The sequence below is a fragment of the Schistocerca piceifrons genome, chromosome 4 (assembly GCF_021461385.2).
Source record: "Schistocerca piceifrons isolate TAMUIC-IGC-003096 chromosome 4, iqSchPice1.1, whole genome shotgun sequence".
Classification (NCBI taxonomy): Eukaryota; Metazoa; Arthropoda; class Insecta; order Orthoptera; family Acrididae; genus Schistocerca; species Schistocerca piceifrons.
Window position 1 is genome coordinate 390,086,855 of NC_060141.1, and position 23,949 is coordinate 390,110,803.

The 23,949-nt window shown below is 44.8% G+C and overlaps 1 protein-coding gene across 2 annotated transcripts in view; it reads right to left on the minus strand.

Moving 5' to 3' along the window:
* The window catches only part of LOC124796256 (ETS-like protein pointed), an 820,436-nt gene that overhangs the window by 484,518 nt on the left and 311,969 nt on the right, over nucleotides 1–23,949 (minus strand). The gene's annotated exons all lie outside the window — the stretch shown is intronic.

The window sequence follows — 23,949 nt, forward strand, 5'->3', positions numbered from 1 at the left end:
TCCGACAACAAAAATTTCTTGAATATTTGTACCATGAACTTTTTTCCCGACGTTAACGTCAAGTTAAGAAAAAGTTTTGTAGTTACTAAGACATTCATTCAGTGAGTATCCGGGCATAAGCATTGAATTACGTTCATCGAGTTACGAGGTCAATGGCAGAACCGATCGCCGATTGTTAGTAAAAAAGGCCAATTGGTGACTCGGTTAAATAAGGAGAGAGAAAATCCGGGGCTAATTCTTGTTCAACTAAAGCATGTGGCTTCTGTTTTCGAAGTTTTCTAAGTAGATTCGAGTTTATTGCTCTGTATAAAAATCTGAATGGGAAAGGGCAAGAGCTTCGCATACCTGCAGTTACATTTGACAAAATGTGGAACTCTGTAACGTAGAGTATCTTTACTTCCTCTCGCATCAATTCTAGACAAAATAAATGTTCTCTCTCTCTCTCTCTCTCTCTCTCTCTCTCTCTCTCTCTCTCTCTCTCTTTCTTTAAAAAAATCCTACTCACGCTTTTCACAGAGGACATCCTGAAAGCCATACAGCAAATCAACAGGGTACTCCTCCCTTTGGAAAGTATTAGGTACAATACTAAACCAACACTTATTAACGAAACAAACTATACGGTGTATCAAATATATAGTCCCATTTTAATGCAACATAAACGGGTGCAAAGCTTTGGAGTTTCTTTAAAAATTCAGATATGTAAAACTGTGCTCTTCACATATTGCAACCACATTTTACCTTAAGAGTAAAAACGAATTTTTCAACTCGTATGAATACCTGCATGCAACAATCACCTAAGATTAATTTCAGCGCGTACACAGCCCTTTAACCAGTCGTTCTTCCTGCGCTCCATACACGAGTGAAATGGGAAGATACACTAGTAACTAGTACAATGGGACGTACCCTCTGTCATGCTCTTCAACCTGGTTTGCAGAGTAGAAATGTCTATGCAGATGTACGGTGTCTTTCTTTGAGTGCCTGACCGTTAAGATTTTTCAACAGTTCCGTCAGACACTCACTCTCTTGCGACCATTCTTATTACCCTTCTACGTATATGCTCGATAGCCACTGCTAGTGTGACTTGAAATGAATCGCACACATTTTATCAGAATAAAGGATGAGGAGTACAAGTATTTTGGATGCCGTCTCTTTTATAGACAAACTGCATTTTTGCAGCCTATTACTAACGTATCATAGTCAGCCAAGAACTGAACATATATGGCTGCTCCAATTCATACTTCTGCAATTCATTACTCCCGAACAGTTGTATGACACGACTAATTCTGCCTGTCACTCATTAATCCAGCTGTCAAAGAGGACCACGCTTTCACTTTTCATGATGTGCATATCTTTGCATTTCTCCACACCATGAAGAAGTTCCCAGCCTTTGCACCAGGCCGGTTGTTGTAAAGATCGTACTGAAATTTGTACTGGATGGAACATCCTCATAAACAAAAATCCTCGTGTGCGACTGCAGTTAGTACTATCCCCTAAGTTCTTAATGGGTGATGTACGCAGCAAGATATTAGATATTGTTACTCCAGTGTTTGTAGGCGATTCCCCATCAAAGATGACGCGTTGTATTCTATTTGTCAGCAAATTGTCTGGTCGCAAACCTTTCTAGATATACCATAGGGAAATATTTTCTTAAGAAAGTGTCATTATGGTACTGCCCGAATCAAAAGCTGTAAAACTTAGCTATTCTTTCATGCTCTTACAACATTAGAAAACTTTAGTTCTACGCAAGCCACTCTCTCAGACCTGTTCCGCTGGCCACAAAGCGCCACCAGGCGGCAAAAAAGTCCTCTGTCGTGTTTCAGTAGCAACATGCAACACACACACACACACACACACACACACACACACACACACACACAGCGGCATCCACAAGAGAATGTCGCTGCGGAACTGCCAGTCTACCGGGCATATTGTGTGGTCTTGCAAACAACACGTTAAGGAGTTCTATGTGAGATATGCTGGGAAGTAACTCGTGAGTGTCGACAGAGCTACATAAAACAAACTCCAGATGACAGTGTGCATACGAGGGTTGCCTAGAAAGTAATGCACCGCATTTTTCTCTTCAACAATTCTTTATTGAACATAATGAGAATTACACACGAAAGAATGGTGTTTTACCTACACACCCTATTATTCCACGTAATCTCCATCCCGTTCTATGGCCCTCCTCCAGCGCGAAACAAGGGCGTGTATGCCATGTCGGTACCAATCACTGTCCTGGAGACGAGGCCAGTGCTTCACTGTGTGAATCACCTCCAGCTGCAGTACCGTCTGCCGAGTCGTGCTGTGTCTGTCCTGGCGAATGAAATCAGCATCTCGCTGCAACATGTCACGTGTGGCAGTCTTAGATGGTCTCCCCCGGTTGCTGCAAATCGTGGAGCTCCGCCAAACCGCCTTCTGATGACCTCACCCTCCGTGTCCAGTGACTGACTGTACTTATATTGACAACAGATGCTCCACAGGCTTTGCACAAGCGTTTGTGAATATTCACCAATTTCTTTCTCTGCAGGGAGAAAACAATGACGGTACGTTGCTTGTAAGGTACATCATCTACAGATGCAACTTTGGAATTGCCCTGCAGCTACGCTATTCGTCGAAAGTGACGAAAACTTGGCGCGCTCACTCAGGAGACTTCAAATAATACAAACGTAACGTTTCGCATTCGTAGCATTGTTTTCGGGTGAGAAAAAAAAATGCGGTGCATTACTTTCTGGGCAACCCTCGTAAGTGTGTATATATACACTCCTGGAAATGGAAAAAAGAACACATTGACACCGGTGTGTCAGACCCACCATACTTGCTCCGGACACTGCGAGAGGGCTGTACAAGCAATGATCACACGCACGGCACAGCGGACACACCATGCACCGCCGCCGTCAGTGTCAGCCAGTTTGCCGTGGCATACAGAGCTCCATCGCAGTCTTTAACACTGGTAGCATGCCGCGACAGCGTGGACGTGAACCGTATGTGCAGTTGACGGACTTTGAGCGAGGGTGTATAGTGGGCATGCGGGAGGCCGGGTGAACGTACCGCCGAATTGCCCAACACGTGGGGCGTGAGGTCTCCACAGTACATCGATGTTGTCGCCAGTGGTCGGCGGAAGGTGCACGTGCCCGTCGACCTGGGACCGGACCGCAGCGACGCACGGCTGCACGCCAAGACCGTAGGATCCTACGCAGTGCTGTAGGGGACCGCACCGCCACTTCCCAGCAAATTACGGACACTGTTGCTCCTGGGGTATCGGCGAGGACCATTCGCAACCGTCTCCATGAAGCTGGGCTACGGTCCCGCACACCGTTAGGCCATCTTCCGCTCACGCCCCAACATCGTGCAGCCCGCCTCCAGTAGTGTCGCGACAGGCGTGAATGGAGGGACGAATGGAGACGTGTCGTCTTCAGCGATGAGAGTCGCTTCTGCCTTGGTGCCAATGATGGTCGTATGCGTGTTTGGCGCCGTGCAGGTGAGCGCCACAATCAGGACTGCATACGACCGAGGCACACAGGGCCAACACCCGGCATCATGGTGTGGGGAGCGATCTCCTACACTGGCCGTACACCACTGGTGATCGTCGAGGGGACACTGAATAGTGCACGGTACATCCAAACCGTCATCGAACCCATCGTTCTACCATTCCTAGACCGGCAAGGGAACTTGCTGTTCCAACAGGACAATGCACGTCCGCATGTATCCCGTGCCACCCAACGTGCTCTAGAAGGTGTAAGTCAACTACCCTGGCCAGCAAGATCTCCGGATCTGTCCCCCATTGAGCATGTTTGGGACTGGATGAAGCGTCGTCTCACGCGGTCTGCACGTCCAGCACGAACGCTGGTCCAGCTGAGGCGCCAGGTGGAAATGGCATGGCAAGCCGTTCCACAGGACTACATCCAGCATCTCTACGATCGTCTCCATGGGAGAATAGCAGCCTGCATTGCTGCGAAAGGTGGATATACACTGTACTAGTGCCGACATTGTGCATGCTCTGTTGCCTGTGTCTATGTGCCTGTGGTTCTGTCAGTGTGATCATGTGATGTATCTGACCCCAGGAATGTGTCAATAAAGTTTCCCCTTCCTGGGACAATGAATTCACGGTGTTCTTATTTCAATTTCCAGGAGTGTATATATATATATATATATATATACTTTATGCAGACAGTGGCGACAGCGTTCGGCTGTACAGGTCCTATCTTTTTGGTCTATGTGATGGCATTTTGTCAATGAAGAGTTCTTGATGCAACTGGGCGTTTTGCCCATGACAAAACTCCCAGATGCAACTGGACAAGTTTCTAAATTTGAGGTTGAACTATATCCACCCCCAATCCACACACAGTTCCGACAAAATTAAATGCCTCTCTTACTTCTATAGTACAAAAGATGTTATTATGAAACAAGTACTGATACTCTTAAGCGAAGCCAGTGGGGATCTGAGCCACATCCTTGACATCCAACTATTGATAGCTTACGCTGGGTAGCTAAAATGTAGCTTTTGTCATTTTTATTGCACACATTTAAGAGTATGCTAGGTTGGTTCCCCACTTTGCCTCAGATATGTGACACACAAAATTAAGAAGAGTAAACAAACAAGACCGAGTTTATATGATTCGTACATCTCCTTATATTGAGATCATTCTGCGTTCCGGTAACTTTCATTGAAACCTACGATGACCAAATACAACTTAACTGTGGTCTCTGCAGCCGGCCGGAGTGGCCGAGTGGTTCTACGCGCTACAGTCTGGAACCGCGCGACCGCTACGGTCGCAGGTTCGAATCCTGCCTAGGGCATGAATAGGTGTAATGTCCTTAGGTTAGTTAGGTTTAAGTAGTTCTAAGTTCTAGGGGACTGATGACCTCAGCAGTTAAGTCTCACAGTACTCAGAGCCATTTTGAAAAGCCTAAGAAAATAATATTCTTATTTAAATACATATAATCCCGAGGATTACCCTGTTAAGACAAGTACCTTTTGGCCACATTGCGAAGTATATAGGCAGATGTTTTATCAGTTAAGTTTCTGTGGGTAGAAAATGAAGTGTGCAAGTAATAGATGGAGCATATACCTTCCGCTGTACGCCCCTCATTATCATGAGGATCACTTACCGTATGTTCAAATATTCCTTTCCTCGTCCTCCGTGATGTAGCATCACTTGAGCATGCACTTGCGTCTGCGAGCGGAAAGCACGCGCTCCGAGCGATGTTACTTAACATGACGACGATCAGTCACGGATACAGTTGTCAGTGGAGCCGGATCAGTTCTCCACATTGCTAAATCTTGAACAATATCCTTACTAAGGGTCGCCAACCTCGCTTACATAATCAAGGTTAAAATAGTCGCCACCCCAGTACTAACAGTAAATGTCCTGCAGAGATCTAACTGTAAACAAGAAGACAAAGATTCGTTGGACATCGTTTATAATCAACTCATCACCTCCACTCTGTTCAATGCACCTTCACTACAAATTTCCAAATTGTGATCAATTTGAAGCTGCGTCGGTCAAGAGTCAATTCCAAATCAAACTACTACTTGTTTCCCCTGAAAGACATACAGTTCATTTGCTTTAACTATACATCCCCGAGTCAGTCTCTATCATGAGCACTGTTTACTAGCGAGCATACCCAAATTCTAATACGACGCATCATATGCGCATGTACTAAACTGCAAATTTGCCAAGAAAAATCGTACAAAAACTGTTAAGGACCCATTCCGACGTACTAGATACGCACTTGCGAGTTCTTACAACCTTCCCATACTTGAAAAATAACTTTATGGATCACTGTGTATCATTAACGTCTGATCCCAGCAACGTAGATTCACTCTATCATCACCTCCGTCACAGATGGTCCATGACTTGCTTCCCACATCCAGGTGAGCCAGTTCACGATTCTCAAACTTAGCGAATTCTTACTTTAGTTCAACATTGTTTAACATTGAGGCCATTTTGCCGACAATCCTGGAGGTAAATAATAACTGCCCTTTGCCGCAAACGCGATCACTCTCATCGATCGAGGATATCTTCCCGTAACATCACTTCTGTGGCCTGCGTTGTCTTCTGGCTAGACTTCCCCACACTATCATTCCCCAAGAAATGATGTTACTGGGTGTGTCTCGATAGCACACAGGGTAAATGTCAGACTGCATATCCAAAAGGTTTGTTAGTTACACAAATTTCGGGTGGTTCTAGGATTTTTTTCGTTTACGTCTGGAAACTTGATTTATGTATGTGAGAAATGCCGAAAAGTATCGTGGTTCCGAGTCCACTTGGCCCCCTGTGACTAAGCTCGAAGATCGGAACGAAATGACACGCATAGTAATGGACTGTGGCGTTCAAACCAACCAGCAAAATGAGGATAGCTTTAGCTAATGTTATGGGCAATATACTTAACATCACCAGAGAGTCTAACCCTTAAACGAACCTAGTAGTTTCGGACTGCAGCTTTCTGTGAGCACTGAGAGTCAACTCAACAACCCGCAAAGCCGATAAGGCCTTACACGTCACGAGAAAATCCCTAGAAGGTGCCATTTCCTAGTTAGTAACTACGTTCACATTCCAAGGCACGGTTGTCTATCAAGCAAGACTCAAATTAGGGTAAAACCACTGCTCCAATTAACCAAGCGGCCACGTGGCTCTTTACTGCTGTCGTCAGTTATGGCATTGATGTTAGTGTTCATGTGCCAGTGGACAGTATGGATCAACGAAATAACACGGATCGGCGTGCGGCCGTCACAGAACGGCAGAAAGGAGCTGTTCGGACGCATAAGTGTAGAAGGCCTATAGAGCAGTTAAACTGTTGTCTGTGTGGGGATAGCTCAGGGCGGAGGATGTTCTGTAGGGATTTCGCATCGTGACTCGAGCCCTCTTCTTCAGGTTACCGTGAACACAAAGCAGGATACGAAGGTTCCCCAGAAAGAAATGCACCGCATTTCTGTCTTCAACAATCCTTTATTGACCATAATGAGACTCAAAAGACAGAAAAGAACGGTGTTTAATTTACACACCCTATTTTTCCATGTAATCTCCATCCCGTTCTATTGCCTTCGTCCAGCGCGAAACAAGGGCTTGTATGGCCTGTCGGTACGAATCCAGTGCTTCACTGTGTGAATAACCACCTCATTGTCCTCAAATGTCTTCCACGAATGTAATCCTTTAATAGTCCACACAAGTAGAAGTTCGAGGCGGCTAAGCCAGGGCTATATGGTGGATGAAGTAGCACTGTCCAAAGCTGCTTTGCGACGTGTTCAGACTTGTGTAGGGCCGAGCGTTATCGTGTTGCAGCAAAACATCTTCTGGGTTGCTGTGGCGCCGAAATCGCCGGAAGCGCGTCTTGAGTTTTGTTAATGCGTTGACATATGCTTCTGAATTAATCGTACCGCCTCTCGGCATCACATCAATGACATCACACCTTCACATCCCAGAACACGGTGACCATGACTGGCGGAAGCAGTTGTTTTGAATTTTTTCTTCTGTGGGGAGTGGGAATTGCGCCATTCCATCGACTGTCGTATCGTCACCTGTCACAATTCGGGTCAAGAATGCTTCCCCCTCAGCTTCAAAACGCTGCAACAAATCAAGACAAATGTTTTTTCTGTGCGATTTGTGATCCAGCGTTAGACTACGCGGGACCAATCTTGTACACACTTTTGAATATCCAAGAGTGCGGATAACTGCATCCACACTTCCTTTGATGATTGACAAATGGAGCGCCAACTGCCGAGTCGTAATGCGTCTGTCCTCACGAATGACGTCAGCAGCTCGCTGCAACATGTCAGGTGTGGCAGCCTTAGTGGTCTCCCCCGGTTGCTGCAAATCGTGGAGCTCCGCCGAACCGCCTTCTGATGACCTCACCCTCCGTGTCCAGTGACTAACTGTACTTATATGGACAGCAGATGCTCCACAAGCTTTGCACATGCGTTCGTGAATTTTCCGCAATTTCTTTCTCTGCAGGGAGAAATCCAATGTCGACACGTTACTTGTAATATATATCATCTACAGACGCCGTTTTGGAACTGTCCTGCAGCGACGCTACCTGTCGGAAGTGACGGAAACTTGTCGCGCTCACTCAGGAGACTTCAAATAATACATACGTAACGTTTCGCATTCGTTTTTTCTTGGGCAACCCTTGTACATTTCAACAGTCTCGGTGAACAAATGTTGCCTTTCCTTCTACACATTCATGGTGAGTATGCTGTGTACACTGTAGTCTTCAAAGATGTTCACAGGACTGCACACATGCCTTCCTGGTTTGAGGAACACTCAGGTACTCTATCGCATCTCGAATGACCCGCTGTATCACCTGACTGTAGCCCCAAAGAAAATGTACTGAGGTATTCCGAAGAGTGGGTGAAACGCAGCAATTGATATCCCTGAAGTTTGGTTGCGAGACAAGATCTAATCATCAACTGAGTGACTTCAGCTGAAAAAACTTGTAGACACTCTTCCTCGAGGAACTGAGGCCATTATGAAGGCTAGAGGCAGACGATATTAGCATAATGTCTTCTACGGGTGGCTACATTTTTGTATGATCTGCTTCTGTCATAATGTGGATGTGGCTTTACCATAATGAAGCACTAGAGCAAAGGCCTTTTTCAAAGGAGGCTGAACTGTTGAGGGTTAATGTACAACGAGGATCCCTGTGGTTCTACAGTTCACTGTAAACCTTGGTCTCGTCAACAATTCTCCACCAGTTATCAATAACAAATGCCCGAGGTTTCATCGCCTACGCTCATTTTCTGCAGGCCCTCCAAGTCTCCGCCCAATAATCTGGTTCTATGTCGACCCAGTTCTCTTTGAGCCCCCCGCCACACTCCCCCTGGGTTTCTATCTAATTCAATTGCAGACACTTCCGAATCGCTCATCCGTGCCATGCGCCTTGCCCTTCTTAGTCACTATTCTTGTAATAGGTGGATCTTCATCCACACTATATATATCATGCTGTCTCTCCTCCTCCGGCTTCGTCTTTTAACACATGGGCCACCGACTTTTCGAAGTTCCTTCCTCTCTCAGGCACCTAGCATTCCAACACCTTAGATGCTAATGACCAAGATCCCGATACATATGTAGACATTTTCTTAGTTTCATAAATCGTTACTTTGGTGATACAAGTTAGAGTCTTGAGGGAAAGTAGCTTTGTAATACAAAATAGGCTTGTTGGATGCAATAGCTTTCTATTTAATTTCATGAAAGGCTTTATCTGAATGGGGGACTGTCGATCCCAGGTATTTACATTGATCAACCCTCTCAGAAGTATAAATGCCAAAAGCTGTTGTAGTGGGTTTCATGTTCTCACTGCGTGCTTTCTAGTAGCCATTTGTTTTGTTTTATGCTAGCTGATATTCAATCCATCTTCCTACTGGCCTCCTCAAATGCGAAATGTGATTAATGTCTCCGAGTTTTTGGAACTGACGTAAACGAATTTCCGTATTGATTAATGTATACTTTTAAGACATATTTATGAAGTTTCGTGTGTTTCAAAATAACTACACTGCCTGCCAAAGAAAATTAAGCACCCAGAATGGGAGAAGAGAAACGAAATGGAACTCCACGAATTGGGCGGGTAGGGCTGTATGATGTTACTGCAGTGATTACAAAATCGAGTCAGAGTTACATTGTACTCTGAAGTATATACAGACTTATTAATATGACGTTGCACCCACTGTGGTCTGGATTCGTGCAACAATTCGGCTGGGAAGCCGTTTCATCTTCTCTTGAGGCAATCTGGCCCGGAACAGTTTCAGCTGGTGCTTGATATCCTGGATACTGGCACTGAAACGGAATAGACGTCACGAACTGATCCCACACTTGTTCTATTGTGGACATATCGCGAGATCTAGCTGGCCACTGGAGACCTCAACATCACGCAGAGTGTTCAGAGACACTTTCCACACGTGGAGAAGCTCTATCTTGTTGAAAAATGGCACGACTAAACTGTGCGGTAAAATTTCCATCTCCTCATCATGACGCCAGGAGTAACACCGCTATGCCTCTCCGAAACAGAGGGAGGATGATGGGATCTCTTCCCAGGTCGCCGCCATATATGCGAACATTGTCATGCAGGGTACTGCAGAACCGCGATTCATCCCTGAACGAAGTAGGACGCCACCCATCAAAGGGACGACAATTCACTAGTCCGGCTGCTGATAGCTACAATATAGCAGGTCAGCAACTGGAAGCAGTTAATTCCATAAATTATCTGGGAGTACGCATGAGGAGTGATTTAAAATGGAATGATCATATAAAGTTGATCGTCGGTAAAGCAGATGCCAGACAGATTCATTGGAAGAGTCCTAAGGAAAATGCAATCCGAAAACAAAGGAAGAAGATTACAGTACGCTTGTTCGCCCACTGCTTGAGTACTGCTCAGCAGTGTGGGATCCGTACCAGATAGGGTTGATAGAAGAGGTAGAGAAGATCCAACGGAGAGCAGCGCGCTGCGCTTCGTTACAGGATCATTTAGTAATCGCGAAAGCGTTACGGAGATGATAGATGAACTCCATTGGAAGACTCTGCAGGAGAGACGCTCAGTAGCTCGGTACGGGCTTTTGTTGAAGTTTCGAGAACATACCTTCACCGAAGAGTCAAGCAGTATATTGCTCCCTCCTACGTATATCTCGCGAAGAGACCATGAGGATAAAATCAGAGACATTTGAGCCCACACAGAGGCATACCGACAATCCTGCTTTCCACGAACAATACGAGACTGGAATAGAAGGGAGAACCGATAGAGGTACTCAAGGTACCCTCCGCCACACACCGTCAGGTGGCTTGCGGAGTATGGATGTAGAAGTAGATAGTCTGCGACTATTGGTGCAGTGTGACACAGAATGTTGCAGGGAGTTCAATTACTTTTTCGCGGAAGGCAGGTGCATATATGAAGGTGTTACGATATGCTTAATTTACAGCATGGCGATCCTCCCGTGTGGCGGTCAGACGTGGTCCACTATGACCTTGACATCGAATATTGCCGTCTCTCACATTTCCCTGGTGCCACTTCCACATTCGAAAGCCCCACAAAGATGCACATTGCACGATTCCACCAGTCGGCGAAATGGAGATCCATAATGAGATCCTATTCGAACTATTACATGCAGATAATGCTGTCTCAAACGAGTACACGGAATCTCTGCGTCCTTCACAGTGATGACTCACCATCTAACTCTGTTCACGCCTCATATACCCTACCAACCTGGCAGCTGTTCTGTCACAGACGGTTGCATTTCTAGTTATTTACATACCCTGCGATAGTGTGTACGTCTACGAAATTACACTGACATCCGATCATGTCTTCTGTGCGTTTCATTTTTTTGTCAGGCAGTAAGTGTCATTCAAAACAACATCGTGAAGCTTCAGAGGGAGTGGAGTGGTGATCAGGAAGACGGTGAAAGTTGCGCAGTTGAGTTTTGCTGTGTGTGTGTGTGTGTGTGTGTGTGTGTGTGTGTGTGTACACCCCGGAAGCGGCGAGCAGTGCGGCTAACGAGCGGAGTGGAGCAGGCGAGGCGAGGCGAGGCGCAGCAGGCCCGGTCGCCCACGCCGGGCCGCGCGGCGGGCGCGTGTGGCCGGCCGGAGGGAGGGGGCAGTGCCACGCGACCGGTCCGCGGCGCTCCATTCATGAGAACCTGCCGGTCCATTCAGCGGACGTGGGAACCGGAGGCTGCAGCGCTGCGCCGGCCGGCCGGTCACTGAACGCCGTGTCAAGGCCGGCTGCCGGCCCAGCCGCAGGTGCCGCAGCTGCTGCTGCCCGCGCCCGCGCCGGCGCTTCCCTCCTACACTCGCACTTCGCTCACCACACACTGACTCCTACCCACACCAAACCACCCCGGTCCACACTTCCCATAAGCTCTACTTTCCTTTCTGACATTTCCCAGCACAAACCTGGTAGGCTCCTTTCACTTTCGGAGAACAGACTTGAAAAAGCACCGTGGCTGCACTCGTTGACGGGTAGGGTCACTTTCTGCAACATGTTTATAGTCTTTTACTTTATTTTATTAACAATCATGCATCCATATACAATCTTTTTCAGACCACTGTGAAATGCATGGTAGAGAGTACCTTGAATTTACAGCACATTTTAGCGCTCCATTCGCGCATGGAACATTATGTCGTAATGCTGAATCAACACGAACAATAGCCATGGATAACCACGCCTGTCTACGAACAATTTAACAACCAGTCAAAGCAAAGTCAAAAAACCAGTCTTGACTATGCGAAATACCCATAAGCTTAGCAGCATCAACATTCGTACTATACTCGGTCTCAACATCTAAAACAGTCTTAAAATAGGACGCCATTTGTAGACGCGATGCATACGTCGGCGCAGCGCGGCATCACTTATACAGCAATGTGCGAGTAGGATGAAATGCCTCTACGTACTGTGATTAGGCAAAACTTGTCTTTCCGGTCTCTACGCTATCGGTACATACCAGTTCTTGAAACATTGGATTCAGATTTCCATTGGATAGTTTCCGTCATCTTCCACCGTCTGTCAATTCACACTTTCCAACATCTCCGCGACACTCTTCCATGAGTGGAACATACTTGTGAGCATTCGTGCTGCCTTCTTCGTATGTGTTCAATATCCGCCGTAAGTCCTACTTTGTATGGGTCTCATACACTTGAGGAATATTTTAGGAAGAGTCCTAACTGCGTTTTGTTAGAATCTCCGCTTTGAATTGCATTTTCCCAGTATCCTGACAATGAACCGAAATCTGTGTAATTCTTCACCTACGATTGAGCTTATGTGAAATCCCTGTTTCACATTGCTACAAATTGTATCAACCAGGAATTTGCATGAGCTAAATCCAACTGTAACTAACTGATAACGTAGTCAGGCAAAGAAAAACTGTTTTCAGTTCAAAGACACTTTCTGATTTATAAATGCTTTACGTTTCCTCTTCACTTATACCACTATCCCATCTCCCAAGTTGTCAACTACCCTCGGGTGCATGAAGTATTTAGGCGGTATTATAATCCAAGCACAGATAATTTGTCCTTTTCTTATAGTTCTTTGTCATGGATGAGCTTCCTATGAAAGGAAGGGAACGATAGAGTCAAATCTGATTCCTACATATCCTATTCCTCTGCAATAGCAACATGTGGGCCTCGGAATGTAAACGTCTCCATATGACGGGAAGAACACCAACAGTATCAAGTGATATCACTCCACGGGACACTGTGATGCGAGGTGTGGTGCGAGGTGTGGTGTGGTGCTCAAGAATTTTTTCGCTACCACGTCTTTCATTCTTGGCGAAATACCGATGACGAAAATTTCGTCCATTATCAAGAGTTACTCGGGTAATCTTGTTTCGTGTTCCAGCGCACTAGGGTGTATTCTCGACGGCACGTCGGTCTTTAAGTAAGGAAAAGCATTTTTCAGCATTTTTACCTTAGTTATACATATACACTTAATTGACACCTTCGCTGCTAAATTGTCAAAATATGTTCCTCGATCTGATAAATGTCCACTGTACGCATCGTTTTGCTTCCTAGTCGTGGGCTTTCTAACACGTTGAAAAAGTGCCCGTTTGGAACACGCCAACTGAAGTACTTGACTATTAGAAACGCACGTATACTGGAGAAGTTAACGACAGGGGAACATTGGGGCAGGCGGAACAAGCTGAAGTCAACACCTACTCCGGCTTCTCGCACTAGCTTCCGGCGCCCACCGCCCGCGAACCGTTACACATGGCTGCCCATGTCACTGCCTGGAGCGGACAGCGCAAAATCGGACTCTTACCCCTTCTAGTGAGCTAGGACAAATGAGGCGAGGACATCGTAACAGAGCTGGTGCTTTCAGGTAGGCCAATGACAAAACGTAATCTGCAGCCTGAAGCTGTTACTGTCAATGCACGAAATGGGATGCCCCACCTTCAGTATTTGTAAAGTTATGAATTACTGCTGGCAACAATGCTCTCTTTTACGTTCGAGCCATGACAGGTAGATAGATTTTCATATTGTAATGTTTTAATGTATTTACAATATTCTTGTGTCTATGTATTCAGTGGATCTGTCTACCTTCGTTTCATGAGAAGTTAACCGGACTCCTGAAAACGCGGTATCGTCTTTTTCAGGTAACGTGGCCTTTCGCAGCGCCGGACAACTCTGATCTTTTAGCTAACAGCCAGCGGCCGCCAGATGATGGCAGACGCGCTGTCTTATCTTGCGGCCATTACTGTTAAAATAAAAAAGAAATCATATATATTCAACGTTAGTCAACGCACGAAAAAGTTAGTATTTCCTGGCCTGTTGACAGATGTAGTTCATATTTACATTGTATCTATGCTGGTCAGTTGGTGACAGTTATCTGCAAACTCAATATGAATGTACTACAATTCAAGATGAGACTGTTTTTAAAAAATTAACACAGACGGCTTTCGTCTTCCGCAGAAATATATTCACTTCACGAAACTGAAATAATAGCGTCCAAGTCTGAGCCGAAGTAAGACAACAAAAAATTTGCATTAAGCAAATGATTTGAAATTTTATTGCGTTACAAACGCAGAAAAATATTTACAATTTTTCGTAGAAGTAACTGGTAACTCTTTAACCTGACTAGTTACGAAATACTATTTCTAAAGGAAAACGTTAGTCGTCTTGGGATGTCTTCTTTCATCTGCAATTACGAGACAGAACGAATTTGGGAATTTATGACAAAAAACCATGTAAATACAAAAGGAATTAAAGACAATTTATGTCAAAGAGAAGTTATTTCACGTTGTATTTTCCAGCTATTCATGCTGTTAAAGTCTATTCCACGCACTGTCATCGAAATTTCAGAAAGTGGTGTCAATTTTAAATAAATACATACTGGTGGAGAAATAATACTAAGCCAATAAATGGGAACACGGGATATTCAACCAGTATTATACATTATCTCAGCGGCTGAATACTTGCTACTGTAAGGCAACGTACAGCAGAAAAATCTGAAATGTACCAGGAAACAGATCGGAGTAATTCCAGAAGTCTGAATACCAGATCAGTGAGGTGTTCGTGAGAGGGAGGGTTTAGCGTCGATAGAGTACAATTCATTCAGAGCAGAAGCCCATGGGAGAATTACCTCGTACAGAAAATACCAGTGCTGAGAAACGCTTTACTAATGAGTTACTTAAAAAATAAATTGCCCACTAATACTTAGTTACATATAGCAACATAAGTGGAATAATGCATTCATCGATTGAATCTCCCTTCAGATTAAAGCACGTTACAGACGTGAAAACAAACTTTTAGCGTTGTCTTTCACTGGCACTGCGCTACAGGTCAAATGCTCTCAGCACGCCATACAATCGACACTGCACTTCTTTCTCTTCTTTTCCAAAGTCTAATATCCACATCTGCGAGTATCGTCAAAGACCAGTGGTTGAGGGAGTGGGGGACGAGGATGAGGATTTTGTCTCGTCGACGACGTGGTCATTAACAGACTGGATACTACGGTATCATTAAAATTACTTGCTAGATGAAGCATCATAAGCGGAGAGAAAGGTACATACGAGTTATATAGATTTCAGTGTCAGGAAATCGTTTCTGAAAGTATTTGTATGGAGTGTAGCCATGTATGGAAGTGAAACATGGACGATAAATAGTTTGGACAAGAAGAGAATACAAGCTTTCGAAATGTGGTGCTACAGAAGAATGCTGATGATTAGATGGGTAGATCACATAACTAGTGAGGAGGTATTGAATAGAACTGGGGAGGAGTTTGTGGCACAACTTGACAAGAAGAAGGGACATGCTCTGAAGCATCAAGGGATCACAAATTTAGGACTGGAAGGCAGCGTGGAGGGTAAAAATCGTAGAGGGAGACCAAGAGATGAATATACTAAGCAGATTCAGAAGGATGTAGGTTGCAGCAAGTACTGGCAGATGAAGAAGCTTGCATAGCATAGACTAGCATGGAGAGCTGCATCAAACCAGTCTCAGGACTGAAGACCACAAGAATAACAACAGTGCAGCCGCTTTAACAACCTGTTCAATTCGAGGTTCACAGAAACAGTTCCCATGGATAAGAAAGAACAAGCAAGTGAAGCGACTTTTGTTCCTATAACACCTGGAGAAGTAAGATCTGACATGGAACGACTGGAGGACAACACGGCGTCCGCAACAGACAAAAACCCTGCAGAATTATAAAAACAGCATATTCACAAATTCGAACAGCTCCTTTAAAAAAAAAAAAAGACTTTCATTTGACAAGGCGAGAAAATGCCACAACAGTGGAATAAAGGAGTTACATTCACACGCTACAAGAAAGGAGATCATATGGGGTGTGGGAATTATCAAGGGCTTACAATCCGATACTTGTGGTGTAAGGTGTTCTATTGTTCTATCTCCTGTATAATCGCCTCTTTCCAATCATTCAGATGAGCACAGGTCGATATAAAAATAGACCTCTCCCACTGAAGTTAGCCGTGAATCACATTTTCACCCTGAGATAAATCTTAGAGAAAAAAAAAAAAACTGGAATCGACACATGTCATCTATTCATCGACTTTTGAGCTGTGTACGATAGCGTAAATGGGGAGAAATTATATGCTGCCCTGGGAGAGTTGTGAGGACTATGATGAGCAATGTGAGAAGTAGTCATCGTTCGAGGAGTGTTGTTGGAGCTACTGGATATTCACTGTGGTTTACGCCAAGGGAAGGCGCTGGCATATCTTCATTTTAATGCAGCACTGGAAAACGTGATAAGAAAGGGTGGCGACCTTCCACAAATCGATGCAAATGTAAGTCGATGATGTAGACATAGTCGCAATATCTCCAATGGTAACATGTCCCATGAACATGGCCTCTAACAGTACAGGATGCCAGCATGTCGGATGCCTTTGTGACGAAGCTACTCCGGAGATTAATAGCCCCTGCTGCGAAAGAGTGATAAGGAGATAGTATAACAATAATCTTTATACCAAATATAAGGAGCCAGCTATCACAAAAACAGTGAAGACAACAACCCTGATGTGGGCTGGCATGTGGCACGGAGGTTAAAATCTAGGAGCTGAAGGAGATACTAACTGTAAATCCAGGAGGGAAAGATAGCGCGTCCAACTGAAAACGATGTGGGTAAAAGGTATGCTATGGAGAATGAGATACAGGAATTGGAAAGCACTAGCAAAGAATCGGGACATCTGGAGGAAAATCGTTGAAGAGGTAAAGGTCCAGAATGGACTGGAGAACCGAAGAACAAGAAGTTGAGACTTCACACCGTGAACCTCCAACTACAGTTGACAACGCCATGGCTAGACTGTCTCCCTTTGCTGAAACGTCAGAAGGCATCTGTTCACTTGCAGTTTTGAAGCAGTGCGGTGTATACGCTTAATCCAGTTCAGTTGGACAAGGAAATACCGGGAAAACTCGAGTAAGGATGGCCTGTTGGCAGTTTTAAGCCTGTTGTGTCTTAAGCAATGATACACATCGCTCGGGAACACGAGGTGATCCCAGCACGGAGTCGTAGGCTTTTCGTTTTGGAGAAAATTATGGGGCGCATCAGCGCCAGTTCGCAGCCCCGTTTTTGTCACGCCGATATAACCCCCCAGGAATATCAGTTTCAACCACAGTTGCAGTTTCGTCAAGCAAACTACCGAGTGAGATGGTGTTGTGGTTAGCACATTGGACTCTCATTAGCGAGGATGGTACTTCATATCCTTATCCAGCCATCCAGAGTTAAGATTTCGTTATTTTCGTAAACTGCTTAAGGCAAATCCCAGGATAGTACCTTAGAAATCACTAAGCCGATTTCTTTCCCTCGTCCGAGTTTGTGTTGAGTCTCTAGTGAACCCTTCGTCCTTTCCATCCTTCCTTGCGGGCTAACTGTGTGTGTGGTGTCGCCTATGTGACGGACAGGATAGGCCCATGTGAGGGGAGCACCTGACCAGTGTGTGCAGGTTGGCCGCGCCGCGGCAGTGACGCACATCCCGGCGCCAGCGAGAGGCCGCCGCCTCGAGCAATTGAGAGCGGAAGTCTAAACAGGTTTTTCTCTCGTTTGCCCGCTCGCAGCTTCACACCGGGACTCTGGGGTCATTTCCTGTCACCGACTTCTTCTGATTTCTGCCAGTGCTGACCCGGTAGAAGAGGTTGCCTCCCCGCTGCCGCTTCACGTTAAATTCATGTGAGACTGTCCTCATATCGCCACCTCGCAAAGTGACCATTACTTTGCTTTCGTGTTGTGTATGCTCAAGAATTTTGAGAGAAACTGCAACACCGGTGGCCTGAAGTGAGACTGCATTGTAGTCTGTACCCTGCTGGCATTCTCCAGTACTGAAAATAGCTTCAGACGACGTAAGTGTTCAAACATACGCGAAGCATCCACTCACACGTATTGTTTCCTGGAGTTGCAGGAAACGTTGTGGCGTGAGTGCTATTAACGGAGTCATTATGATGTACCATCACTACACATTATAAGCAATCGTTAATAACTCATGGCACATGATAACGCTGCACCATAGTTAGCCAGTATGTCACCGTTGCGCTGTACAGATGATTGTGACATGTTACGAAAACTAGTCGTTGAGTAACAGTAATAACTGGTAGTCTTCAACAGTTTTTATGCCCTACACACAACTCCGCAACGCGTTTCTAGAGAATGCTGTCATCAGCAAGTCGTCAAACTCAGCTCATACGGTCAAAATACTAAAACGTGTTACCAACATATTTGCGGTACTCACAAAATAAAATGGAATAAAAATAAATTGAATTGTGGGTCTTACATTAAAAGTGGTCGTCCCATCTCACACAGTACCGCAAACCAAGCTGATCCGCTGTGGGCTCCAAGGCTGTCAACTCGAAGCTTCACCCGCTGTGCGTGAGTTGTTGTGAACTGACATGTCAGAATGCCACAGTATTGCACTAATACGTCGGACACGTCTGTCTATAACACCTCCCTGACATCTGTGGTCATGCCGTTGTTAGAAGCTGTTGAGTACCATCTGAGCAACATAATTTTTTAGATTTTTTGGGGCCCTAACAACAAATTATTAGTCACAACGTAACTTTTAGCAACCAGATAAATAGTTTCAAACTTAAAACGACAAAATACCGGACACACCTGCAAACGCAAATATTACCCCCAATTCACTCTATGGCCCAACGTGTTGCTATCTATCCTTACTTTATTCACATAACCAACAGACAGCTCAAGAAATTCCTATCAGTCACCATGAGCCGACCTTCTCTTCCCCACTTCCTGCAGCTTCATTTGTCTTTGTTAGGTGAACTAAGCGACAGCACATTACACTCAAAGACAGCCAAAATTCCCTGACAGCAAAGAGATCCTCGTGATCAGAAACGTGCAGAGCGTCAGCAATAAAAACCACAGTACATCCTGATTTAATCAGGCCACAACACAATCGGCAAAGGATCTATTACACCCACCAACTTGAATGTGGTTTAATGTTCTGCCGAATAGGCTGTGCCACATATAGGAATCTATAAACACCACATGAGGTATGATCGCAGAGTTCGGCGAAAAGCTATATACTACTATTACACCCTACGCCTTTCCCTTATATACCAGATTAATTATGTGCTACAGCGAGAAGATGGACATCCACCAAAGGAAAACGAAGTATCAAATCAGATAGCGAGCAAATGCATGTCTGTTTAGACCATGCAGAAACTGGTACGACGACACTGAAAATTTCCACTGGTGTTCAAAACTTAAGGACGAAAGTAACTTTCGTATGATATGTCACTGCCAAGTAATATAGCTCGATGATATTTGGACCGTACATATAACGAACTGCTACACTACACTGCAGAAAACGGTTCAGATCGTCTGAGCACTATGGGACTCGACATCTGAAGTCATCAGTCCCCTAGAACTTAGAACTACTTAAACCTAACTAATCTAAGGACATCACACACACCCATGCCGGAGGCAGGATTCGAACCTGCGACCGTAGCAGTCTCGCGGTTCCGGACTGAAGCGCCTAGAACCGCATGGCCACACCGGCCGGCACACTGCAGAAGTTAGCAGAAAAAAATACGCAATGAAACTAACAGACATGACAATTTTACTCAAAGACATTAATTACACTGAAGTACTGAAGACACTGTAGTTCATGATGGCCCCCCGAAAATTACAAAAGGCGAGAAATGGTTCTTATTGTGTGTGTGTGTGTGTGTGTGTGTGTGTGTGTGTGTGAAGACCACAAACGGCAAGGCATGTTTTGCAACGTGCTCCCATACAAGCCACAAGGTTACTAATGGAAGGGCGTTCCATTCGGTTTACAGCGGTTGACAATTGCTGAATGGTCATCGATGTATGTGGACTTGCTGCGATTCGCATCCCCAGCGCATCAGACAATTACTCAAAGGAAATTAAATGTGGGGAACGGGAGGCCAGGCCATTCCTTCATTACCTTCTCGTTCAAGAGCTTCACCTGTGCTGTTTGATGCGATCGCGCACAGTCATCCATAAAAGTCACAGCCAAATGCATCCCTGCGACGTCGTAGATGGGGAAGGAGTGTCGCAATAAAGTTGACCAGTGAGTGTACAGTGTTGAAAGATTTGGAGGTCAGTACGCCCATCCAACATTACGCCTCCCCACACCCTAACACCACGACCCCTAAGACGACGATGTTCCAACGTGCATTACGTAATCTCCCCTGTCGCCATGTGAAGGTACGTCCAACATCGTCGAATATGATTGTTTTGGTGGTCCTGGTGTTATGGTTAGTCGCGATTCGTGTGTCTATGAAAATACCTAAGCGCGAAGCATCCAACAATTACCACCGTCTTATCTTAGCAAAAGATCTGACAGACAGCCCGACACAATTCTGATCCTGTGCAAAATAGCTAAGCGAGTTTAAGGCTTCCATTCAGTCCTCTGTTGACCAATCCGGTGTGGTAGCTGAATATAGAAAAGGGAAGCCGAAGTTCTAAATTTCACCTTCAAGAAATTGTTGACGCAGGAGAAACGTACAAACATACCGTCGTCTGACCATCGAACAGACTATCGTATGTACGAGATAGTAATAAGCATTCTTGGAGTAGAGAAACAACTGAAACATTAGAAAGCAAGTAAGTCACCAGGATCAGATGGTATCCCACTTCAGTTTTACAATGAGTAATCGACGACACTGGCCTCTTACCTAGCTTGCTTTAATCTCTCGCCCTGCGCAAAAACCCAAGCGACTGGGAAAAAAAATTCCTGGTGGCCCCTATATAGGGTGACCAAAGTTTTTTGAAAGAAAATAAGAGAGATTAAGCCCTATTTGTAAAAGATAACTCGAGTCCTAAATATAAGAAGGGTGTAAGAATGGACCCACAAAATTACAGACTAATATCCCTAACGTCAGTTTTCTGTTAATCCTTGAACATATTCTCAGTTCGAATACATTAAACATTTTTTACACTAAGCAGCTTATGTCCACGAATCAGCATGAAACTCAACTTGCCCTTTTCGCACATGATGTACTGCGATCTACGGACGGAGGGCAGCAGGCAGATTCTAGATTTCTAGATTTCCGGAAAGGATTTGACACGGTGTCCGATTTCAGGCTGTTAACGAAACTACGAACAGGCAGAACAGGTTTACAAATGTGAGTGGCTCAAAGATTTTTAAGTTATAGAATCCAGTATTTTGTCCTCGACGGCGAGTGTTCAGAGACACGGGTATCGTCAGGGAGTTTGTGTCACGTGCACGGAGTGACACTTGTACGGAGAGGGAATGTGTTGATATTTGCACGGAGACCAGGACACTGTGGTTTTCCAAAAGTAGGATACACCAGCCTATCCGCGCCTACCTGCGACGTATTCTGGAGGAGGCCAAAGCCCATTTTCTGCACAAAGTTCCCTGTCCCCGTACCAGTTCGTAGTGTGAGTGGCTTTCTCACAGAGCTAGTACTGCTGCTGATCTCTGACTCGCAAGTAGTGTTGCGTGTTTTACTGCCGAGATAACCGAGTTCACCGAGATCACGTAGGGGAAGCCTTTATTGATTTACAACGGACATTACTATACAGCAAACTATACAAACAACAAGAAATAACTTAATGGCGTTGTGTAAACTTTAAAAAGAATAAATGCAAAGGAAAACTGTCCACAAAAAAGAACAGTTGTAGGGGAAGGCAGCCACTTTCGTATTCCAGATGAAGCAGCAAATGAAGTGCGAAAGCATTTTGTCAGGCCAAGATGTGGGCAAAAGAAACAGACGCTACGTCAGTTTACGTTGAAGAAGTAGGGCAGGTCTTCTGTCGAGGCCACGACTTAGTAACATCGTTACCATCACACAGAAGTGCTAAACAATCATTACATATTATTAGGCAAAAATATATGGGAACTACACAACATCCCACTTATTCTGGAGGAAAATTCTTCCAAGAAAATAATTTACTGATGAATAATGGTAGTAATTTTTAACTTGCAGATGATAACAGGGGACCGAATGACAGAATACTGGCGTTTGCCAGTGAAAAAGGAAAAGTGTGTTTATAAAGCTGCGTATTATAATTTCTGGACGGAACGTTCAAGAGTTCGAGCAAGCAGTTTGGACAGTTGTTAGTACTCCTTGCTGACCTTAATAGTTATAGGGAGGAAACAAACACCATTTCAGTTGTTTACGCTTTGTTACCAAATAAAAAGTGAGAAATATACGAGACTTTTTAAAGCCATTAAAACTAACGTGCCTGGATGGAATCCTGACTGACGATGCTTCGAAACTGCCATCATCCAAGCAGGTTTACGCCTCGCCTGGGCCCGTCAACATCGTCACTGAACTATTGATGACTAGAAACATGTTGCCTGATCAGACGAGTCTTGTTTCGAGTTGTATCGAGCGGATGAAGGTGTACGGGTATGGAGACAATCTCATGAATCCATGGACCCTGCATGTCAGCAGGGGACTGTTCAAGCTGGAGGAGGCTCTGTAATGGTGTGAGGCATGTGCAGTTGGAGTGATATGGGACCCCCGCTGGGTCTAGATACGACTGACACGTGACACGAACGTAAACATCCTGCCTGATCACCTGCATCCGTTCATGTCCATTGTGCATTCAGACAGACTTGGACAATTCCAGCAGGGCAATGCGACACCCCACACATCCAGAATTGCTACAGAGTGGCTCCAGGAACTTTTTTCTGAGTTTAAACACTTCCGATAGCCACCAACTCCCCAGACATGAACAATATTGAGCATATCTGGGCTCCCTTGCAACGTGCTGTTCAGAAGACATTTCTACCACTTCGTACTCTCGGATTTATGGACAGCCTTGCAGGATTCACGGTTTCAATTCCCTCCAGCACTACGTCAGACATTAGTCGCGTCCATGCCGCGTCGTGTTGCGCGACTTCTGCGTGCTCGCGGGGGCCCTACACAGGTGTATCATTTTCTTTGGATCTTCAGTGTACATTCAGAAGACATACATAGTTCAATGGTTCTGTGCATTCATTTCACGAGAAATATTAGTAATTTGTTTTCACTGATTATTTAAAAATAAGCTTTGTAAGTCTTTAATTACCATTACACAAACTTTATGATAAAATAAACAAGTTACATTTTCGATAATATTAATGAATGTAAGTAAGGAGACATACTAAGTCTCCTCCCTTCAAAAATTTCATTCAGACTAGTTAATATTTATAATAAAAAAGTTAGCAGCGAGCTTAGAAAAACAAATGTATTTTACATATTATCAAAAAATGAGTGTTAATAGAAGACACATATCCATTAAAATTCACCGGTACCATAAATATTTCCCTTCCTGCTTACATGAGGCTACTTCTTGTAATTTCAAGAGCAGGGTAGGCTTTTTCTCAAATTTTCTAAACGTCTTCTTAAGGAGGTGCAGTGGCAGGGATATCTGATTGCAAACCAATGTCTGTTTCCTTAGAGCTTGTTGGTTCACACAGTCAACAGGCAAAGCAATTGATTTTCAACGGCTGGCCGCCAACTGTTTCGGTTCAGTTTTCCTGGAAATCTTGCAACTTGTTTTTTCCAGTTTGACTTTATGCCAAGTTCGGGG